The 23,817-nt window shown below is 44.0% G+C and overlaps 1 protein-coding gene across 5 annotated transcripts in view; it reads left to right on the top strand.

Moving 5' to 3' along the window:
* The first annotated feature begins 1,250 nt into the window (after nucleotides 1-1,250).
* The window catches only part of LRRC8D (leucine rich repeat containing 8 VRAC subunit D), a 97,383-nt gene continuing 74,816 nt past the window's right edge, over nucleotides 1,251-23,817 (top strand). Inside the window, exon 1 of one of the 5 annotated variants that reach the window (XM_084851981.1) lies at nucleotides 1,251-1,819. The gene's annotated coding sequence lies outside the window, so the exon portion shown is untranslated. The remainder of the gene's footprint in view (nucleotides 1,820-23,817) is intronic. The other 4 variants (XM_084851976.1, XM_084851975.1, XR_014790484.1 and 1 more) reach the window with 4 other exon arrangements.

Below are 23,817 nucleotides of genomic sequence, written 5' to 3'. Positions count from 1 at the left end.
GTCCCAGGGAGTTAAATGGTCTTACTGCCAAGTAAGTGTGCATAGTAGGACTGCACCGTACATAGAATGCAGTGCAATTCTGTGCATGGTTACTCAGAAGTAAGTCCTATAGTGTTCAGTGGGATTTACTGCCATGTAGCTAGGAACAGAATGGCATCTTTTCAACACACTCCCATTCATGTCTACTCTGAAGTACGCTCCACTAAGTTCAGTGGAGACTTACTCCTTGGTAAGTGTCTATAGGATTGCAGCCTTAGAAGGATGCATGAGCTGCCTTACTGGGCCAGGCCATTGGCCCCTGCAGTTGCCCAAGGACAGGGGTGGGCAAGCTTTTTTCTGCTGAGCATTCCCTCACAGGTAATCTGTGTGGTGTGGGGTGGGGTGGGGGTGTTCCACACATCAGTGGTGGGCAGGGCTGAAGCCAAAAGTGGGTGTGTCACCCCTTTTCTCTTTTTCTGTCATCCCTTTTCTCTCCCTCCCTCTTTCTTCCCACCCAGCGGGCTGCCAAGAAAGGGAGAGTTCGCTCTTGCCAGAGGCCTGAACTGATGGCATGCAGGGGACTTTAGAAATTAGGCTGAGGGTCACAGGTTGCCCACCCCTGCCACAGGACGCCAAGTGCTGATGCCAGGCCTGTTGCCTTTCTCTTGGAAGAAAGGAATGACGAAAAATAATGTGAGCAAATCCACCCCAAGATAATCTAAAACAAATACCCCAATATCCTTCTGTCAAATGTTGTATTTATTTATTTGTGATATTTATATACTGCTAAATATAGTAAAATCCCCAAGTGGCTCCCATATACATATTAAAATCACATTTGGAACACAACATTAAAAACAAATCCAAGTCTTGGGGCTAACATCGTAAAAATAACATAAAAGAGGCTGCAGCTCCATCGCAGGGGCATCTAAGGACGCAGCCTCCAGCCCAGACAGAAGCTTCTGCCATAACGTAGCCGTCCGCCTTTAAGGCGGCACAACAGAACGTCGCTCTTGTGCCAGCATGGCTCCCCCCTCTAGAAGCGGATCCATCATCATTTAGTACCCCCAAAGCAGCCTCCAACCCGGTGCCAGATGTTTTGGACGCCAACTCCCATCAGCCCCAGCCAGCATAGCCAATGGTCAGGAACGCCGGGAGCTGTAGTCCGCAGCGCCTGGCGGGCACCCGGTTTGGGGTGGCGGGGTGGGAAGGCCGCCTTACGGAGAGGCAACTCAGTGGAGGGGCGGGCGGGGGCGCAGCAGATCCGGGTCACAGACGGCCGAGCGTCACGCGTGGTGCGCGGTAGCGGCAGGCGAGACGGGGAGCCCCCTTCCGCGGCGCCGCGCTCCGTCCTGCCGCGCGCACCTGTTCCCAGCGCGGGCCGATGGGGCTGCTCCCGGCGGCCTCGCGCGCGCCCTGCCAAGTCGTGATCGCCGCCCGCGGGAAAGCGGCGCGCGACCGGCCCGGCCCGGCCCGCGGGGGAGGAGAGGCGGGCTAGCGCGCGAAGAATTTTTCCACCCCGCCAGGCCCTCGTCGTGCCCGGCTGCACCTGAACCGGGAGGGGAAGGCGTCTGCAGCAATCACATGGGCTCCGCCGCCGGTGCCATTGGCTGGAGCCTGGCCACTAGCCGCGCTCTGCGTTGAGGGAGCCGAAAGAGAGAGAGGGGGGGAGAAGCGCGGCGGAGTCTCCCCCCCCCCTTCTGAGGCCGACGAGGCGAGCTCGAGTCTTCGCCTGGGCTTGGCTGTAGAGCGTAGGTTGCCCGGAGGAGCCCGCCTAGCCGCCCCCTGTATGGCTTCCCCGCCACAGTGACCCGGCTCCTCACGGCCCTCACCAGCTGAGGTGCGTAAATGCGCGGAGCGGGAATTCTTGCCATTCCTCCTGTTGGGGCTCCCTCTGGATGCCTTGGTGGGCAGGCGTTGCGCGGCGAGCTGTGAGATATACTGTACTGTGCCAACCTCTCTATGGCATATGGAAATCAAGCTTACTCGGCGTGTGTCGTGCTCCCAAGCCTTGCGTTCATTTTCTTGTTGCAATCCTCTTTAAAACAGCCCTGTAAGGTAGGTTGGGATTAGCATCCCCCATGTAGCTTTGAGTGGGGAGGGGTGGGCCAAGGCTAAGAGAAAGTGACTTGCCTAAGGCCACTTAAAACGCAAATAACAATACTGTGCATGTCTAGTCGGAAGTAGCCTCTCTGTGTTCAATGGGCCTTACACCCAGGGAAGTGGGCACAGGCCTTAGGGTTGTCTCCAATGTTAGGCCTACTTAGAGTATACTCATTGAAATGAATAGGACTTGAGTTAGTCATGATAAGTAGGTCTAACATTGGAAAGAAGCCTTAGACTACAAGCCTATGCCCACTTACTTGGAAGTAAGCCCAAGTAAGCTTACTTGGGCTTTCATGCATGGACTTGCCTAGGGTTGCATTGTAAATGAATTCAGGACACAAATGACATTTGAACTTGGGACTTCCTGAATTGTGACTTGGCCTTTGTCTCTATGCCACACCAGCTCTCTCAGTGTTTGTAAAGGGATCCTGCCTCTCTTTTCTTCAATAAGGTTTCTGGCTGCTTGGAAAGGGAGTGCTTAAGGTTGGTAGATTCCTAGGGCTCATTTCTACCACATCTCCAGCCTCTTCTAAAAGTCGGAGCTATGTGAAATATAAAAGGCAAGAGGGTCTCTGACAGTATGTAGAGTGCATCTTCTGTGCCACAGCATAAGCACACAGCCAGCCCTTGTCTATTTACAGTTGAGGAGATGGGTTCCAGAGTAAGAGAAGGTGCCACTTTAGCCTGGGCAACCTTTTGTTCTCTATGCGCCTTGCAAATTAAGAAAATTAATTGTTATAGTCTGATAGTACTTTTGCTGGAATCAGCTTCATTGTAATATTAAAGAAAGGACATCCTTATTTTTTGAAAAGCACTGTATTTTGAAGAGCATCCTTATTCCGGATCACCAGGCTTGATACAATTGAATGGATGTTTCTCTTGTTTCAGAAATCTGTATGGCTCAATTAGATTTGGAATGCCCTGGATGAGGACTCAGGCTCCTCTCTCTCTCTCTCTCTCTCCCCCCGCCCCATTAGTTGGGCAGATGTAAGGGAAATGTTCTCTGCCATACCTGCCTGAAGAGCAAATCCAGAGTTGATGTGGATGTCCAAGATTCTAAGAATAAAAAATGGTGCAAATATCTCCTAATGAGGCATTACGTCTAATATGCCGAGACAATATAAGGCAAATGACACTGGTTTATGAGAAGTGCTGTGAGTCTTTGCCACATTACTGGCAAAGTAATGTCTTGTTACCAGACTTGATGCTTCCAGCTCATGTTGGTGTTGTCCAGAAAGTCAGTTGTGATGGGAAACTGGAATACATCTGGCATAATAGCAAGTCCACTGAAGTTGCGAGGTCTAATATCCTCAGGTTAAATTCCTTTGTGAAATCCTTTGTTTACTTTTTTCTTCTCCTGCCAACAGTGTCTTGCCTCAGGGGCATCCATAAATGTTGCGAATCGCAGCTGCTGCTGAAAACAGGAAAGGGTAACTAATTTTGCTGCTGATGTGGGGAAAAAATGACTGGAAAGAGATGAGTTTCTCCACAGTTCAATACTCCGTGCAGCAAGAGAATAGGAGAAAGTGTATAGCAGTATAGGTATTTTTTATTTTATTATTTATTATTACATTTATATCCGGCCTTTTTTCCTCTTGCAAGGAACTTAAGGCAGCCTACATGTTCCTCTTCCTCTCCTGTGAGGTAGGTTAGGCTGGGAGACAGTGACTGGCCCAAAGTCACCCAATGAGCTTCATGGCTGAGCTGGGTCTAGAACCCGCATCTCCCGAGTCCCAGTCCAGTTATACCACATTGGCTCTCCACCACATTTCCACCACAATAGTGTTGGAAATGCAAGGTGGTAGGAATGGAAAGCTGTTTACCCCAGTACTTTAACTAAGTGTTGCTCTGTTAATTCATGCTGCCTTCATCAATCATTTCTGCCTTTGGTAACAGGAAAGGTAACTTTGGTGTTCACATTTTTTCACGCTGCACAAAGCACCTCAAAGGCATGTTTCTAGCCTGAAAGCATGCCTACAAGAAATGGCTTATCGTGAATAAGCAGACCTTTTCACTGGATTATAGGTGCTGCGGCCTTGCCCTTAAATGATAGTTTAAGGGCGCAATCCTATGCACGTTTAGACAGAAAAAAGTCCTGCAACTCCCAGCATTCCGATGCTGGGAGTCGTAGGACTTTTTCTGTCTACATGAGTATAGGACTGTGCCTTAAGAGTTCTTGTATAGCAGGCTTCCCCATCCTGGTGACCTCCAGACGTTTTGCACTTTAACTCCCAGGACATTGTCCATGCTGCTGGGAGTTGAAATGCAAAACATCTGGAGGGTACCAGGCTGTCCTATAGCCCCATGCCAAGCTATCAAAAATACTGTGAAGCCCTGTTTGCTCCTTCCTGCCTTTTTGTGAGATAAAGGAGCTTTACTGTCTACTCTACTTACTGTTGCACCAGCTGCAGAAGAGAGAGGTGAGGGTTTCAATATGAGTTTCCACCAGAATAAAACCCGCTTCTTGGTCTAATCTGCTTTTTTGGCATTTGGTGTAGAAATACAGTTGTGATGCTGAAGACTAATTAGCACATGATTGATAATATTAATGTGATTAAATATCAGTATTGCGAGTTTTTCTGAAACATTTGAATGGTGCGAGGGGGATGACCTGATGTCCTACATTGATTACGAATGGATTTAGCATATTTGTTTGACTTCTATTTAGTAAAAAAAAACCAAAAAAAAGTTTGGATCCAGTCTTAGTCATACTTACAGTAAGTCCCAATGGGATTTTAATGGGTCGACTCTAAGTGTAGTCTGGATTGAACCCAAAGTTCATCACGTTAATCCTACATGCTTACATATTTGGGGGCGGTGGGAGGGGAGGATCAAAGCGCACTTCATGTGATTTAAATGTGACATTCAGCTCCCTGCTGGGAGCTGATTTACCTTTTGGTGGGTGGGGATAGTCCCAGCTGAGAGGTCTGTCTATCTCCTTTCTGTATTTTAAATGGAAGCGAAATCTCTTGACAGCATGCCATAAGATAGGCAGAGGGGGCTCTACACTCAGAGCCCTCTATCTATCTGGAGTGCAACCCATAGGATTGCACTATAATTAAGTTTAGCAACCTAGACAACTGCATGATATGTGAACATCCACTCCTGTATTTCAACAGAGTTCAACTCTCTTCCACTAAGGTTGCTAGAGCACCTTCAGTTTCACTGTCACTATTTCTTCCATTTCACTTTGAGACATATATGTATTTGAATGATATATGTGTGTTCTCTCCTGAAAAGCATTAATTACAACTTTGAAATTGCCAACCTTATTTAATATTGTATTTGCAATTGGCATATATTCATTTTTGCTAATTAACTTATGAAACGGAAAGTTTTCCGCCAAAAACTAAAGCACTGGAATATGTTCTGCCCCACATCACAGGACATATGATGCTCTGACTTGGATTCCTGCATTGAGCAGGGGGTTGGACTCGATGGCCTTGTAGGCCCCTTCCAACCCTACTATTCTATGATTCTATGGCAGTTTTTCCTTTTCTAGCTGACAAGTGAATATACCTGCATTCAGACACAACCATGGTGTAGCATTATGTGAATGAGCCTCAGGTTTGCAGTCTTAGCACTTTCCCTTTCTCCTCCTCCTCTGGTGCAACAAAATTGACTATAGATTGGAGCTTCAAGCTATTTACAGGGGAGAGAAAGTGTAGTTTTATATAGCCATTCTATTATATAGCGTGCTGGTTGTCCATTCTTCTTCTTCGCCTATCTCTATTGGTGCCAACAAGTAGGTTTAGGAAGGTTAATGTAAGAGAACTGGGAGCCTTTTCCATTACCTTGCCATCCAGCCTCTCCTTAAATATGTCCAGCAAAGGAGAAACTATAGCATCCTGAGCAAGTTTGTTCCACTGTTGAACAGCACTTACCATTAGAACTTTATCCTAATGTTAAGTTAAAATCTGCTACCCTGCAATTTCCACCCACTGGTTCTAGTCCTTCTCTCCGGAGCAACTGAAAGCAAGTCTGCTCCATCTTCTGTGTGGCACAGTCCTTCAGATATTTGAAGACAGCTCTCATGTTTTAATATGGTGTTTTGTTTTATCGTGTTGTTCACTGCTCTGAAATCTTTGATGTGGTGTGTCGTGTTGTTCACTGCTCTGAAATCTTTGATGTGGTGTGGTATATAAATATTTAAATAAATAAATAAATAAATGTCTTCCCTTAGCCTTCTCCAGGCTAAACATACCAATTTTTTTCATAAGCCTTAGGTTGCTAGACGCCTCACCATCCTGATCCTCCTCCCCTGGAAACACTCCAGTTTCTCATAATCCTTCTTTAAATGTAGCAAGCAGAACCGGTCACAATACTCCAGATGTCCCATTGGTGGTACTTATATTTCCTAAACAGTATGCATACGAATGCTTTACTCACCAATGTTAATTTATGTATGGATGGAGTATTTGCTCTGTCTAGGTCTAGGAGGCTATGCTTTATATATAACATGGTATTGGTTGTTGAACAGTTCTTGGGTAGAACAGTTTATTTTCATAGATAGTGAATGATTAGAATTTGGGATCTGAGTAAATTGCGGAGTTCAAGTAAAAGTAAGAGTATATAAAGAGAATTCAGGTAAGCACAGTGGATAGCCCTCCTAGTATAGATGTCCCCAACCTGGTTCCATTTAGATGGTTTGGACCACAATTCCCAGCATTCCTGGCCATGCTTGCTGAATCATAGAATCACAAGGTTGGAAGGTGCCTACAAGACCAACTAGTCCAACCCCATGCTCAGTGCAGGAAGCCTGATTCCCAGGCAGCTGACCCTGCTTAGCTTCCGAGATCAGACGAGATTGGGCACATCCAGCAGTTGATGGCAGTTGAAATACAAAACATCTGGAGGGTGCCAAATTGGGAAAGCTATCCTAGTGATATACGTGGATGTCATACCATAGAACCAGATGCAGGATTCCAGCTCCTGTCCTCCAGGATTAAGCCCATAATACCAACACAATATATTAACTATTGTTCCTTATTTATAATGCTTGACCTCAAAAATATATTTTCTCATAGTTCTTTTTTTACATAGAAAAGCAACCTTTGGGGACATTGATTCATTGTTAAGCTATTTTTTAAGTGTGGGTTTTACATGTTTGAATTCAGTTTAGGTTTTTATAAATTGAGGTATTGGGGAACAATAAGTTTTTCTCTTAAACTGATATACTCCCATTGATTTCAAATTTGTAAGGGCAATTGTACACAGTCAATCTGCTTCCTGTGTTCTTTCATTTATTTTGCATATCATATGGTTGTGCCACTGTTGAGAAGAAAGTGAATTTTCCCAGCACTTAAAACTGCAATATTTTATAGTTGGGGTGCAGGGAGGATCTGATTCTTTCACCAGTTAATGCTGTGTGAAATATGGATTTATGAATGTCACGAGCCCTTATTGGATACTGTTTGATATGATTAATGACACACACCACAAACTCTTTCCCCTCACATGTCTGCAACAATGTGTGGTTCCACCCCCTCCCTCCCAGTTTTCTGTTTTATTATGTTGGGTGCTGCCTCTGCAGGAACACAGGTGTAGCCATATATATTTAATTCTTTCTTCTCTCAGCAGTACCCAACCATCTTACAAACCGGAGGGAGCAATATGCTGTTTTCCGGGAACTGACCTCGAGCCCGCACTCCAAGGTCGGTTCCTGGAAAATCGACCTCCCCCAACGTCTGCGCTGCCTTGGAGGCAGCACAGAGATGCCCCGTCCTCCGTGCTCGGAAGAGGAGTGCGGAACGGCTGAAAAGGGGTGGGACTGGGGGCGTTCCGGGCGGGGAGAGCGGAACTGTGTGTATGACACATCCTGTGTGTCATACAGCAGCCTCCTCTCTCGCTTGGCCCCTTCGCAGCTAGACAGCCAAAAACGGCTGTCTAGCAGAAAAAGCAGGGCAGGAGAGGCTCGGAGGGAATGATCCTTGCTGTGCTTCTCCTGCCTTGCTTTGGATAGGCGGTCACCTCCGAGTTTGGAGGCGGTCGCCTATCTAGATAGGATTATGCCCTAAATCTTTCATCTCCCCCCTCCCCCCCCCCAGCCCTGGCCACACTCAAATGTATATCTAACTAATCTTCAAAAACATGCCTGAACAACAGCATGGTTGTTTTTCATCCAGGTTTTCCCTGGCCATCTGTTCATGTGAAGGGGATAGTGTGTTATTTTTATAAGGTAATTTGGGGAGTATTACAGAAAATGAAGTTGGGGCTCACTTTGAATGATAATATGGAGAAGGCCCCTGAGTAAATTTAAATATAACTATTTTGGCTTAAGTGGTTTGACAATTAATTTCCTGCTGCCTCCCTCTCAATGTTATCTAAAATAATTTGGCCACTTGTGCCAGATAAATGGAGCCCTGGCAGCAACCCCCAGATCATCTCCCTTGTGTTGATACTGCCAAAGTAATTTCTTCTGCTGTATTCCTACATTGACTGCTCTCGTTGTGGTACACTGTAGCCTAGGGTGCATATATTCATTGGTTGAAAAGTCGGTGAGGTAGGCTTACTATTCCTTTATAGTTTTCATGGATCATTCCTATTGTGGGAGTTCTGTTCTGTCCATATAAGTATAAAACATAAGGAACTCTGAAAGCAGAATTTTGTGTCCGCCTTCAATTTCAAGAATGTTTTTGAGCAAAAAGGCTCCTTGCCCGCTGCAGAAGTCAACAGCAAACATTATTTTTAAAATACTAATAAGGCTGAATTGTATTAGAAATACCATGTATAGTTAGTGCTGATTCTAGGATTTTCAATCCTAATTGTGCCTCCCTAACCTGGAAGGGTCTGGATATGCAAACAGAACAGTCTTAAGTTGCATCATATCTTCTTGGGATACTCTGTGCAAAGTGGAAATGGTAGCACTGCTAGGGCAGTGAACTCTCTGCTGGTCTTAGCACCCTTAGCAAATACTCAACCTTGCCACTCCTTGAAGCTAGCTCTGTGCATAGTATTGTGTTTGAAATCTACTTTGAAAAACTGAATTCCTGTGAAGGATAAGAATGGTCCACAGTGATGTTAGTGCCTGTTTTTTTAACTCCATATTCGTTTAAATGTAGTTAGATACCCACAATTATTCAGTGGTTGCAAGGAACCCCTTTATATCCTACTCGGGTCCAGCCCCCTCGTCCGTCCCCCAATGATATGGTGAATGTTTGGATTGTCCATAATTAGGTACGTTAAGACATTGCAAATCTTGGTAGGTTAGCTATATCTGCCCTGGGCCAAAGGCCAGCCCTAGACCAAATGGCACTTCAGGCAAGGTATATCTTTGGCCTTCTCTGTTTTTTCAACTTTTGGATATCATATTCTCAATTGGATTTGTAGGCCATGACTTAGATGCACAATTTGCATGCATGATTTATTCTTGTCATATAAAATGATACATTTGTGTGCACGAATCTGTATTTATTCATGTAGTATATAAGCAACTTAAAAGAAATGTGTTTCTTCTAAGCCTATAGAAGCTTTAAAAATGAAGTAAAATTAAAAGACTAGTTGAAAACATACTGACATCAAAGAATTGAAATATTCACCAACGTTGGGTGGACCAGTATGAAACACAGGTACAGTAGATAACAGCCCTCGGACATTAAAACCCTTGTCCGTTAGTTCAAAAGGTTGCTTTTTTCTTCTTTGTCCTTCGAAACTGAAGCATCCGCGAGATCCAAAGGCTGGTCAGTAGCATTTTCCATCAGTGAAACAAGAAGTGATGTCGGTCTGTACTCGATCATCGTGGATATGCTTTAACGAGCCCAAGCGTTAAAAAGCTGTGCTTACTGCTCGCTTATTCTGAGCCTGGCTGCCTCCCTGTAAATATGGCCCTGTTTGGAGCAGAATTGTGTTAAGAGTGCTCATCAATCCCTTTTGAGGAAGTGTGCCACCAGTCTGATCTGCAATACATGACTGTGGCCACTAGTACATAAACAGCTCCTACCTCCTATGGTTCATTGCTGTGGTTTTGCTACTGAGCTAGGGAGAAGGCGGCAGCAACAGGAGTGTGGGGAGAGGCAAGGAAGAGTATGGGCCTGATGGTATAACATGGGCGGCCACACTGTGCCAACAAAGGTGTCTGCATTTTTGCGGCTCCTGATATCCTGCCTGAGATGCCAGCAGACTGGATAACTCCTGCACTCTGGAGCCGTTTGGGCCGCAGGTGCCTCTGAGGGTAAACAGAGAGCATCTGGCATGCAGGAGAAAGCAGTAATTGAAAAGGCATGACAACATGCAGTGGGGAGAACAGGGAGGAGACTGCCGAGGAAGCCTGGATGGCAGGGCGGTGGTGGGGGTGGGGTGGGAGGAAACAGAATTAGCTGCCAGAGAGATGCAGACAGCATGGAACAGAAGAGAGCAGGCTCAAACAAAAAAGAGCACATGCAAGGAGAGGAGGCAACTAAGGCCTGGGGAAGGGCAAGAGTTCCGTCAGAATTGCCTCCTTCTGGGTACCCGTGGCTACCTTGTAGGAGTTATGTCCAGGCCTTCTCACCCTTTTCCCTTCAGTTCATTCATGCTCTGCAGTTTCTCCTAGGAAAGGGGGTCGTTCATCTCCCCACCCCCACCCCAAGGCCATTCCCTTTTCCCCAAGACTAGGAAGGGGAAGGGATTAACCAACTTCTTCTTAGGCCTTTTCACAGAGTATTACAGGAGGGGAGATTACTCTGTACCTTCCCCAGGCCTTTCCCCTCATTCCACCTATGCCCTGCAGGCTTCATGTAGGAAAGGGGCAATTAATTTGTGCCTATAAAGGCCTTTTATCTAATCAAAAGGACTTTGGAAGACTTACAACCAGCATGGAAACCTATGAGGCCTCTCTCCTTCTAATTAGCGGTGATACAGTAAGTGTAATGTCGCTGTTTTATGTTGTGAATTTTAAAAGAAAGCATGAATAAACGTTGTGCGCATCTTGTGGCTCTTGAGCTTTGGAAGGATCTCAGAGGGCCTGAAACCTTGGCTACCCCTCTGTATAGTCTGGCTTGAAGGCTTCCCTTTCACTAGCTGTGCAACAGTCCTCTTAGGGGTGTACTTTACGTGGTATGGTATTGTCCCTAATGACTCGATAGTCCATATTTCTTTACAGTCTTAGCTTTGCTGGAAATGTGGCTAACAGCAAATCACATCTATTCCTCTCGACATAAGAAAAGGCTCCCCCCCCCCGCTCCTTCCATGAGAATTAGAGAGCATTAAGGTGCTAATTAAATATATTACAGTACCTCCTCTTTTCAGGACTGCTATGGTGCAGTTGCATCTCTAATAAATACATTTCTGTCAAGATGTGGAAACTTTGAAGAGAAGCAAGTTCCCAACAGCAGGGAAAAGCAGCATAATGCAAAGGAGGCACAAATGTGCATGCAGTAAAAAAGAGCAACAGCTATGATGGGAAGCTTACAAAAACGTTACTTTCATTTAAACAGAATTTCAGTGAAAAGTCTTCATTCCGAATGCCATTGTCGTGTGATTGACTTTAAAAAACTAAAAAAAAATGAAATGAAACTCCATTAACATTGAGGCGCACTCTATCAGGCTGGCTGGGACTAACTGCCATTTGCCTTCTCTTCAACTCAGACTGTCTCCTAAGAAGTCACTTCAGCAGGTCACTAAGAGAAGAATGTAAGTGTGGTGTAGTTGCTAGAGTATTGGACTGGGAGTTGGGAGATCTGGGTTCAAGTCCCCACTCGGCCATGGAAGCTCACTGGGTGACTTTGGGCCAGTCACAGACTCTCAGCCCAACCCACCTCACAGGGTTGTTGTGAGGATAAAATGGAGGAGGGGCAGGATTATGTATGCAGCCTTGGGTTCTTTAAGGAGGAAAAAAGGCGGGATATAAATGTAATGAATGAATGAATGAATGTTTTCTTTGAATGGTCATCTCTGCAGTCACAGATGTGGGTTCCATGCCTACATAAAGCTTCATTCATAGCATTCTAGAGCTGAGCAAAGATTTTGGTGGGAGCCCCCCCCCAAGTGCACATGTTCAAATGGGTGTGGTCCTGCTAATCCCACTCAGTTCCTTTCTGATCACTGTAGCATTGTTTGGAGCGTTCTGTCTTTCTCCAGCATTTTCTTGCAGTAACGATAGGGAGAGGAAAAGGAGAAGAAAGAAACCGAAGGAATAATGAAGAGAGAGAAAGTTCAGCCCACTCTCTTGCAAGAAAACACTAGAGAAAGATGGAGAACGCTCCAAAGAATGCCACCACCGTGGTGCTCAAAAGGAACTGAGCGGGGTTAGTGAGAGCTATGCTCCTTGCACAGTGAGGATGGGCCAGGCTCCTGCCAAAATGTTTGCTTAGCTCTAGAATGAGCCGAACGAAGCTCTGTGCTGGCACAGACCTCATATATATTGACTGCACGGGGACCACTAAGAAGAACTTCTTGTAACTTCAAAAACTGGTACCTGAACTTGCTTCTTTTTCCCCTGTTCTTTTCTTACTTTTGTATTCTGTTGCTTAGATTATGAGTTTGCTGGCAGGGACTGTCTTGGTTTTTAAGCTTTGTACAGTGCCTAGAAATTCTTAGAAGTTTAATAAAGGATTAATAATACTGTCTTTTGAAAAAGCATGAACTAAATATCATTACTGAATTGAACAGGTTTGTGTATTATGTGCGAGTGTTTTAAAAGAATATTATTTTTATTTAAACAGATTTTTTAAAAAAACCAACCAACCAACCAACCTTGAATAATAGACTTCTACCATCCAAGGTTAAATGGTTAAAGTATTTATTATATCTTTATCTTTAAAGTCATAGTTATACTAGAGTTCTACCCTCCTCCGCTCTCTGTTTCTGTTGCTTTCCTTGTAATGTTTATTGGATCAGGTACATTTCTTGTACTGCTTTCTTCTCCCTTCTCGATCACATCTGCTGTGTGGTCATTTTCCCTTCTAGCTCTGTAGTGGGTTGAGCGGAATTTCTTGCAGTTTTAGAATCCTTAGTCATGGCTCACCCTAACAGCTGCAAAACAGTCTTCCACCTTGTTACTGTGTTACTAACTTGTTCTTTTTAATATGCCTCTACCAGCCACCGGAAAATTGGCTCGCCCTAATCCTTGGGGGCACTGGCTAATCCCTAAAGATTAAACAGGGTCTTGAGGATTTAGGCTGCGCCTGCACTGATGAACATCCCAGTTATATTTTGTGCAGTTTTGACTGCAGAGCTTACTTATAGTTGCAGAGCCTACATTTCCCTTTCATTGTGTTTTTTTCTCCCCCATTCCTCTACTTGGTGCAGATTTTCTCTTGCACATTGGTTTATATCAGGGTAGATGGCTAGTTTCTTAGGAAGCAGGGGAAGTTGGTTCGTTTGCCACTCCCCTAAAATGACCATTTTGACCTATGAAGCCCTGAGAGACTTGGATTCTACATTTCTTGAAGGTCCAAAATATCATGTCTAGTTTGTCCCTTAATTACTTTACCTGTCTTTCCTTCCCTCCTCTTGCCCCATGGGACAAACATCAGCCTGGTGTGTTGGGGGGGCGGCGAGGTGGTGGGGTTAATTAGGAAGACGGGTTAAACAGCCCTTTCAATACCACTGCTTTGATCATAATCACAATCTCCTGCAGCTGCATTTCGTTAAGAACAAAATGCTGGGAAATTGAATCACTGATCTTCTGTGTAACTTGTAGTTTGGCCCTTTTAGAATACAGTGTAATTAGAGTTTGGGGGAAAAATGTGTCTGCTACAACAGAACGTTATTGGAAGACAGAGTCGGTGTTATTCAGCTTTAGCTGTGAAGAACCTTCTTGTATTTTGGCAAAATTTTGCAAGTCAAGTTGGCAGTTCAGCACAGTGAGTAATATTCATTTCTGCATCGCTAATTTTAACTGTCACAGCATCTATCTCTAGTAGCAAAAGTTACTTTCATCCAAAAGGAATGAAAGCTCTTCGTGAAGTACAGCACCGCTGTGTTCTCTTCAACAGCATTCTTCAGGTCCTGCAAATTGGTTTCTTGTCTCCTTTGACAAACAGCTGGGAAAGCCTGCCTGGAAGGATCTTCATCTTATAGCTGTGGAAGAACTCTGAGGTCTATAAAATTATTTGAAGGAGTAGGTTGTATCTTATGTAGCACCTGTATGTGAGTAGACTTTTAAGGAACAGAAGAATCAGTACAAAAGAAGCACCACTGCATTTTCCTTATAGAGTAAAGATACTCCCCCCCCTTTTTTTTTCCAGAATGGGCCATGCAGGTTTGCTTCCTGCAACTTCCTCTTTCTTTACTTGAGGGAGTAAAGCAGGGGTGGGCAACTTGTGGCTCTTCACATGTTTGGGCCTACAGTTGTCATAAATATGATAGATCTCAAACTACAACTGGAATTACTGTTGTACTTCCATAGAACCTATCTAATTCCACTGATTTTGGAATGTAAGCGTTTTATCTTTGTGTGTTTTTGAATTAGCTTTACAACAATGAGGGACAGGAACTTTATTACTGAAAGCTGGGTGTGTTGCTGTTCCAACAACTGTTTTTCAATAGAGACAATAGAAGGCCATGCTATGTGGCTTTGGGAACATTCCCTACTGCATTCTAATCCTGTTGCCTGCAGTTATATTACTGATTGTACTGTAACCTAGGCACTGGGAAAACAGTGTAGTACATTGTAGTTCAACAGTATAGTTCAAACATTGTAGTTCAAGTTGTACTGTCCCCAATTCTGTGTAACAATGAACACAAATTCTGTGATTAAGATAAACTGTCAAATTACACTTTGCATGAGTTTACTTAAGTGTGAGTTTTTGGGTCTAGGAAGGAAAGTTGGGAAGTACAGAGCAACAATCCTAAACTAAATTAACGTGACTTGTTGTTCAGTCGTTCAGTCGTGTCCGACTCTTCGTGACCCCATGGACCATAGCATGCCAGGCCTTCCTGTCCTGCGTTCTCTCCCGGAGTGTGCTCAAGTTCATATTCATTGCATCGGTGATACTATCTAGCCATCTCATCCTCTGCCGTCCCCTTCTCCTTTTGCCTTCAGTCTTTCCCAGCATCAGGGTCTTTTCCAGAGAGTTTTCTCTTCGCATTAGGTGGCCAAAATATTTGAGCTTCAGCTTCAGGATCTGTCCTTCCAATGAGCACTCAGGGTTGATTTCCTTTAGGATTGACTGATTTGACCTCCTTGCAGTCCAGGGGACTCGTAAGAGTCTTCTCCAGCACCACAGTTCGAAAGCATCAATTCTTCGGCGCTCAGCCTTCCTTATAGTCCAGCTCTCACAGCCATACATTACTACTGGGAAACCCATAGCTTTGATTAGATGGACCTTTGTCAGCAAGGTGATGTCTCTGCTTCTGACTATGCTGTCTAGCTTTGCCATAGCTTTCCTCCCAAGGAGCAAGCGTCTTTTAATTTCATGGCTACAGTCACCATCTGCGGTGATCTTGGAGCCCAAGAAAGTAAAATCTGTCACTGCTTCCATTTCTTCCCCTTCTATATGCCAGGAAGTGATGGGGCCAGATGCCATGATCTTAGTTTTTTTAATGTTGAGTTTCGAACCAGCTTTTGCACTCTCCTCTTTCACCCTCAACAAGCGGCTCTTTAGATCCTCTTCGCTTTCTGCCATTAGGGTGGTATCGTCTGCATATCGGAGGTTGTTGATAATTCTCCCGGCAATCTTAATTCCGACCTGTGATTCATCCAACCCGGTGTTTCTCATGATGTACTCTGCATATAAGTTAAATAAGCAGGGCGACAATATGCAGCCTTGTCGTACTCCTTTCCCAATTTTGAACCACTCGGTTGTTCCATGTCTGGTTCTTACTGTTGCTTCTTGACCCTCGTACAGGTTTCTCAGGAGACAGGTAAGGTGGTCTGGTACTCCCATCACTTTAAGAATTTGCCACAGTTTGTTGTGATCCACAAAATCAAAGGCTTTAACGTAGTCAATGAAGCAGAAATAGACATTTTTCTGGAATTCTCTTGCTTTCTCCATGATGCAGCGAATGTTGGCGATTTGATCTCTAGTTCCTCTGCCTCTTCGAAACCCCGCTTGTACTTCCGGTAGTTCTCGGTTCGCATACTGCTGAAGCCTAGCTTGTAGGATTTTGAGCATCACCTTGCTGGCATGTGAAATGAGCACAATTGTGCGGTAGTTTGAACACTCTTGGGCGTTGCCCTTCTTTGGAATTGGAATGTAAACTGACCTTTTCCAGTCTTGCGGCCATTGTTGAGTGTTCCAAATTTGTTGGCATATTGAATGCAGCACTTTAACAGCATCATCTTTGAGGATTTTAAATAGCTCAGCTGGAAGACTGTAATCTTCGCTAGCTTTGTTGTTAGTAATGCTTCCTAAGGCCCACTTGACTTCACTCTCTAGGATGTCTGGCTCAAGTTCAGTGACCGCACTATCGTGGCTAACAGGGACATTCAGATCTTTCCTGTATAGTTCTTCTGTGTATTCTTGCCACCTCTTCTTAATCTCATCTGCTCCTGTGAGGTCCCTGCCTTCTTTGTCCTTTATCATGCCCGTCTTTGCACAGAACGTTCCCTTGAGATCTCCAATTATTTTGAAGAGATCTCTAGTCTTTCCCATTCTGTTGTTTTCCTCGATTTCTTTGCATTGTTCATTTAAGAAGGCCTTCTTGTCTCTCCTTGCTATTCTCTGGAACTCTGCATTCAGTTGGATATATCTTCCCCTCTCTCCCTTGCTTTTCACTTCCCTTCTTTCCTCAGCTACTTGTAAAGCTTCGTCAGACAGCCACTTGGCTTTCTTGCACTTCTTTTTCTTTGGGATGGATTTCGTTGCTGCCTCCTGAACAGTGTTACGGACCTCCATCCATAGTTCCTCAGGCACTCTGTCTATCACGTCTAATCCCTGAAATCTATTCCTCACCTCCACTGTATATTTATAAGGGATATGATTTAGGTCATACCTGAATGGTTTAGTGGTTTTCCCTACGTTCTTCAATTTAAGCCGAAATTTTGCAAGAAGCAGCTCATGATCTGAGCCACAGTCAGCTCCAGGTCTTGTTTTGACTGACTGTATAGAGCTTCTCCATCTTTGGCTGCAAAGGACATAATCAATCTGATTTCGATATTGACCATCTGGTGATGTCCATGTGTAGAGTCACCTCTTGTGCTGTTGGAAAAGAGCGTTTGCTATGATCAGCATGTTCTCTTGGCAAAACTCTATTAGCTTTTGTCCTGCTTCATTTTGTACACCAAGGCCATGCCTGCCTGTTATCCTGGTGATTTCTTGACTTCCTACTTTAGCATTCCAATCCCCTATGATGAAGAGGACATCTTTTTTTGGTGTTAGTTCTAGAAGGTGTTGTAGGTCTTCATAGAACCGATCAACCTCAGCTTCTTCGGCATCAGTGGTTGCGGCATAGACTTGAATTCCTGTGATGTTGAATGGTTTGCCTTGGATTCGTACTGAGATCATTCTATCGTTTTTAAGATTGTACCCCAGTACTGCTTTTCCCACCCTTTTGTTGACTATGAGTGCTACTCCATTTCTTCTAAGGGATTCTTGCCCACAGTAGTAGATATGATGGTCACCTGAATTAAATTCGCCCATGCCTGTCCATTTTAGTTCGCTGATTCCCAAGATGTCGATGTTCAATCTTGCCATCTCATGTTTGACCACCTCCAGCTTACCTTGATTCATTGATCTTACATTCCAGGTTCCTAAACAATATTGTTCTTTACAGCATCGGATTTTCTTTTCACCACCAGACACATCCACAGCTGAGTGTCCTTTCGGCTTTGGCCCAGCCGCTTCACTCTTTCTGGCGCTACTTGGAAATACCCTCTCCTCTTCCCCAGTAGTATATTGGACACCTTCTGACCTGAGGGGCTCATCTTCCGGCGTCATCTCTTTTAGCCTTGTGATACGTTCCATGGGGTTTTCTTGGCAAGAATACTGGAGTGGGTTGCCTTTTCCTTCTCCAGCGGACCACATTTTGTCAGAACTCTCTGCCATGACCTGTCCATCTTGGGTGGCCCTGCACGGCATAGCTTATGGCTTCACTGAGTTACGCAAGCCCCTTCGCCACAACAAGGCAGTGATCCATGAAGGGGAAGGAAAGGTTCCTCCTGTGCAAGCACCTAGAGGGACGCTGCTTGCGCTAGCGTTTTTGTGGCAGACTGTAGCGGGGTGGTTTGCCATTGCCTTCCCCAGTCGTGACTACCTTTCCCCCAGCAAGCTGGGTCCTCATTTTACCAACCTCGGAAGGATGGAAGGCTGAGTCGACCTAAGCCAGCTACCTGAGACCCAGCTTCCACTGGGATCGAACTCAGGTCGTGGGGAGAGTTTTGGTTGCTATACAGCCGCCTACCACTCTGTGCCACACGAGGCCCTTGTAACGTGACTTAACGTTACAGAACGTCACAGAACGTGTAACGTGACAGAAGTAACGTGACTTACTTCTGAGTAAATGGAGTTGGGATTGAGCTGTAAACCTATGTTAAAGTTTTCATTCATAACAGAGTGCTAAAAGTGAACGATTCTATGGGAACCATAGTGTTGCACCTTAGGGTGCAAACCTATGCACACTTACTGGGAGTAAGCCCCATTGAACACAATGGGACATATTTCTGCATAAATATGTGTAGGATCGCACTGTTTGAGAATATATTGTCGTTTTATATAGCGTGATCATGCAGATCCTTAAATGATGGAAAAATAGCATACTGTACTACTGCCTTCAAGCTCTCCCATTACAGACTGATCCACAAACCTAATTGTGTTTGGTTTAAAATTAATTTCTTCCCTATTTTAATTAATTTATTAAAAGGAGGAATTTCTTGTGGCTTTCAATTTTTCTACCATATCTTTTATTGACACCCATAAAATTCTGTGTATACGTAGAAGAACTTCTCACGTGCTTCAGTTTTCTTTTACTCTCTTGCTTAGGCAATGATAGCCTGGCCTTTGCTTATTAGATAAAAAGAAGCAGGATTTGAGAGAACCTGTGTATAAGCCTTGCTTACCAGGTAGGCCTTATCTTCTGAAAACTCTCTCTTGTTCATGCTTAGAGTATGTGCATAAATGATTTCATGAGTAGTGATCTATTGAGGCTTGTCTGCATTTGACTCTAATCTCGGAATGTCTGAAGTCCAGAGAGTGGGCCCAACAAATGCTGATTGTGTGGGCATGCATGCTTCAGAAAACTGCTTTCAAGTAATGAGCAAACAATAAGCAAAGTACAGTCTGAGATACTCAGGTCAACTGTTGTCATCTACTATAATACCGAACAGATAACTTGTTCTAAAAACAAGGATGCAAAAAAGTGACTTATAATGTCCCTTTCTGTTAATAGGGTTCTGTTTTGCTGTTTAACGCTGCCTCCTTTCAGTCGGTATTTAATGAAAATCTGTAGCATTAATTCATATTTCAGTGATTTCTTTTCAGTGTTTACTGTATACAGCCATTGATCTTGCTGATGGTAGGGTAAGAATTTTTCTGGACCGATGAGTAATGTTCAGAGATAAATTATTTGAGCTGTTCTAATTGAAAAACATTCTTTCATGCCTATTTACTATTAAAGCACCGTTGTGGCTAGGAATGTTTTCTGCATGCATTCCCAATTGGCTTCATAAAACATTCTCATAGGACCCAGATTTCGTGCTTAATCCTGCAAAGATTTAGAATTACAAAACCAGAAGTCATCATGTGTTCCAAACACTTGTGTTCCACAAACACTTGTGTTCTTGTTTCCCATCAGGCACAGATCCCTAATTTCATAAGAGAAATGAATGGATACTTTTCCTGATCTGAAGAACCTCTGCTTCCACAAATTCAACTTTTATGCTTTTGTTTACCATAACCCTTCTTATTTTATTTATTATTTTTGTTTTCATAGATACTAAAGGCACAATTTGGCCATAAACACTTATTAATTTCAAAGGAAAGTTAAGCATATGTTTAATCCTTCCTTTGACTTCAAAGAAATTAAAAGTGCTTAACCTTGGCTGGATTGTGCCCTGTGATGAGTCATTTTTTCAAATCACTTGACAAACCTTAGAACATAATCATATATCCATATTTGGCAAAACTAGATCTCCTTTCTTGTGAAGTAATGACCTATTAATTTTATGGATGAAGCAGATAGAAGCGAAGAAGAAAACCATGAAATAATAAAGGAAGGAGGTTTGAAATCACTAGGAATCTTTCCCTTGAATTAATTCAGGGTATGACTGTTTTTCAAACAAGTGGCAAAGGGAAGTAAGTGTAGCATACCTAGGACTAATTTTGGCTGCATGTTTTAGTAACAAGCCATTAGTTAAAATGAATCAGATCTAACGATAGGGAATGAATGCCAAATTTATATTGATCTATTTCTTCCCCTTTGTCCCTTTCCTCCTCTACCATTTCAAGAATTACATTGCTGATTCTTGATGTGTGAAGTATCCCGAAATGACTATAGAACAAAAACTGTGAAGAATAAGAAAACAAGAAAACATATGCAAGGACTAGAGAGAGCAGATCTATGAAGACCAAGGGAATTGTTACATAGATAATTTTCAAGAGCAAGGCCATAATATTTTGCCACAAGAAAGGGTGAGGAATTGGGGTGGTGGAAGGAGTTTCCCAGTGAGGAACAGGCATCTACAATGATTACATATGCATGTAATTCTCTGTTGCTGCCCCTTATGTTTGGAACTGCCTTCCAGAACACCTCTGTGATGCCTGCCACCTCTCTTAACTTCCTGCAAAACCAACCTTTTCCATGATGCCTTTGGGAGAAGCCCCTAGTTCTCATGCCTTACTGTAGCTAAGCCTGTAATTAAGTTAAGATGCTGAACTGCAGACTGGAATGTCGGCAGGTCAGCAGTTCGAGGCCCGAGTGTACCGCTTCGGCGGGAAAGGTAACAGCGTTCCGTGTACCTCGGTGTTCAGTCATGACAGCCACATGACCACGGAAGCGTCTTCGGACAGCGCTGGCTCTTCGGCTTAGAAACGGGGATGAGCACCGCACCCCAGAGTCGGACACGACTGGTTGGGGACACCTTTACCTTTTCTTTAACTGAAACAATAACATATTCTTCCCCTTTTTACCCCTGCATCCCCTTCACCTCACTCTGTTATTTCCCCTTTATTGAATTTTACATTGTGAGCTCCTAAGGCTGGGAACTGCCTTCTTGTAGTCCGTGAAGCGGGCATGGGGAACTTCTTACCCATGGGCCAATTATGACTTGTAGGGGCTTCCCATCCAGCCCATGAAGGCCTTACCCCCTGTCCCAGGTCCCACCCTTTTTTCCAGTCGCAGCACCAAGAGGGGGGAAAGGGCTTAGCTCTGATCTGCTGCAGATCAGAGAAAAACCCTTTCCCCTGCTCAGCGCTGAGAAAGAGAGCCTCTCTCAATGTTGGGCAGGGAAACTACATGGATCAACTGAGGAGGTGGGGCTGGGAAGTGTGTGTGTATATAATGTATGTGTAGGAATGGGTGTGTCTCTGTATGAAAATGGGGTGCATGCCAGTAGTGGCCCCACCCACTGTGGGTGTATGGTGGGTATATGTTCCCAGCTTACTGCCCAGGGCTAATATAGTTTTTAGGTTGAAAATCGTTGCCCAGCCCTTACCGTTGTGATATAAAATCATCGTCGTCATCATGTGCAGCGTGGCCGTGCTCAGTGGTGTTGAAAAAGCCACAGAGAGATTGTGCACAGAGAAATCTTCCATCTCCCCTTTCAAATCTGTACTGGTATGTAACAAACCACCTGATTTACATGGTAGGCTGCTATATGGTAACTGCTCCCTCCACAGAAACAATTGCCACGTGGAGTGCTTTTGGAAGTAAGCACTTTGTGGTATCTAATATGTATCATCCCTGTTCTCCACAACACATGGTCTTTTGTTTCAAAATCAGTCAGCTGTAGTAATGACTGTTTACCTAGTGGGAAGACCTGCAGTGAATGATTTTGAATAGCAAAAGCTTGAATTGCTGTTTATGTAAATTCCTTTGTGTTTATGTGCTTGGCATGCAGGAAGCATCAGGTAGGAAACACCCTTTTAAAACTCTCTCAGATTACACTTGAAGATTTATAGAAGGGGTTGGGGACCTGTGGTCCTCCAGATGTTGGGACTCCATCTCCCATCATCCCTGACAATTGGCCATGCTAGTTGAGGCAGATGGGAGTTGCGGTCCAAAAACATCTGTGGAACCAAAGTTTCCCCAATTCGAGTTTATGGGAGTGGGATTTCTGTAATATATATGTGAATACATGGCCACTTTTTTCTTCTGGTAATAAACTCCTGTCAGTGATGTGTAAAGGCCAACCGCTTTACTAGTAGTAGTAACCACTGTGATGCACAGGAAATTTCTTTGACACAAAATATTTGGTTTCAGTAGTGCATAAAAAGTACTGCATAAACATCTGATAATACACTAAGTTGGGTGTTCCTGCAACCAATGCTTTTAGTTGGTAATAATCCTATTTCTGTGTCAAGTGGAGTTCCAATTCTTCCATTGTCACCGCTGATTTATAAATGGTGCTATCTGGCTGTTTCCATGAGGCCTTGTAGAAAAATGGTGTTAATATATGGAACTTGGACCTGAGCATCACTGAGGGATTTTGTAGTTCATATCTTTAGTAGAGCAAGAGCCCATGAGACATTTGCCCTCCTCCATAAGGCACCTCCCCTTCATGGATCACTGCCTTGTTGTGGTGAAGGGGCTTGCGTAACTCAGTGAAGCCATAAACTATGCCATGCAGGGCCACCCAAGATGGACAGGTCATGGTGGAGAGTTCTGACAAAATGTGGTCCACTGGAGAAGGAAATGGCAACCCACTCCAGTACTCTTGCCAAGAAAACCCCATGGAATGTATCACAAGGCTAAAATGAACTTGAGCACACTCTGGGAGAGAGCGGAGGTCAGGAAGGTCTGGCGTGCTATGGTCCATGGGGTCACGAAGAGTTGGACACAATTTAACGACTGAACAACAACAACAACATAAGGCACCTATTTTACAGTCATTGCAACAGATGGACTCTTGTGCATGTGTACAAGAAATGAGAGTCTTCTTAAACAACCATTCCAGTTCCTGGATCATCCTTGGAGGACCTTCTCCGAGTCCTCCTGCCTTCTCAAGTGAAGTGGCAGACAAAAAGGAAAGGGCCTTCTCTGTTGTGGCCCACTGATAGTAGAATGTTTTCCTCAGAGAGGCTCACCTGGTAGCAGTTTTGAAGCTTTTTATGTGCTTGCACTTTTAAAGTTCTTACATGATATATAAATTTCTTATGTGTTTATGCTGGAGTTTTATTTGTTATTGATACTGTTCTGGTGCTGCTGTTTTAAAATTATTAAATGTTTATATTTTTAAATTGTACACTGCTCTGAAAGTCTACAGCATGAAGAGCAGTTCAGTATAAATATTTGTAATAAACTTGTCAATTTTTAAGCTATAAGACACTGCCCCCCCCACCTCTGATTTATGTCTAAAGCAGCCCTCCCCAACCAAATGCCTCAAAATGTGTTGGACTACAACTTACATCATCCCCAGTTGGTGAAAGGCTGTTCTAAGATGTATAGTTGAAATACGCCATTTTGTGTAGAAATCTGTCCTGACACATTTTTAATGGGGATTGCCCAAATTGAACCCCCTCAAAGTGCCACACAGAACATCTTATTTTTATATCATGAGGTACATGGCTGAAACTATCGTGGAAATTATTGCAATATTTTGTTCATTGGTCTTCCTGTGTCTCAGCATTAATCTGTTACCCCTATTAACATTTTACTCCAACCTCCATTTCCCTCCCCTTCCTCTGTTGTTTCTCTGTGTCTGTTTTAGATTGTAAG

The sequence above is a fragment of the Heloderma suspectum genome, chromosome 4 (genome assembly GCF_057233095.1).
Source record: "Heloderma suspectum isolate Gila_16-S chromosome 4, 16-S_ref, whole genome shotgun sequence".
NCBI lineage: Eukaryota > Metazoa > Chordata > Lepidosauria > Squamata > Helodermatidae > Heloderma > Heloderma suspectum.
The sequence above is the reverse complement of the archived record's forward strand: the minus strand, read 5'-3'. Positions and strand labels throughout refer to the sequence as shown.